Genomic DNA, 563 nt, shown 5'->3' with positions numbered 1-563 from the left:
TTGGTCTTTCTCAGACCCTCTCATATAAATAACTTGTCTTCTCAACTAGATTTGGCTGAAGCAATGATTATCTTGTGTATCTCCCTGGGTCTTCATAAATGTGGCCCAAAGTTAATTCACTACAATGCTGTCCTACATTCCCTGCCCTCCGATTCCAACTCAGTTCATTTTTGGGGATTTTTACTGAACGTGTAGAAGGAGTAATTTCAAAAAAAGAAGGGAAGAGGTCTGAATGCCTGTGCATCTCATGCTCTATGAATATCGAAAACCTGGCCTCTGTATCTCCGTTTGGCCAATGTCCCTTTAAGGATCCATCCACTGTCCTCTATCTAATGCCAGTTCCAGTGAGTTCCTGGAAGCCCCCTGCACATTAGCAAAGTTCTGCCCACCAAGGCCTGAGGGGAAACAAGACTCAGGTCAGTCCAGCACTTCTACATATGACCCAGGTTCTTATTTCGTTTTTGTAATCAGGCCTCTTTTTCCTCAGTTTCAGCACTTCTTATTCAGGTGGAGAAGTTGAGGGTTAAGGATTTTCCTAGGTTAGATTCTCCAAAAGTCAACCC

The sequence above is a fragment of the Bison bison genome, unplaced genomic scaffold (assembly GCF_000754665.1).
Source record: "Bison bison bison isolate TAMUID 2011002044 unplaced genomic scaffold, Bison_UMD1.0 scf7180017863325, whole genome shotgun sequence".
In the NCBI taxonomy this organism is placed as follows: Eukaryota; Metazoa; Chordata; class Mammalia; order Artiodactyla; family Bovidae; genus Bison; species Bison bison.
Note: the sequence above shows the minus strand (reverse complement) of the source record.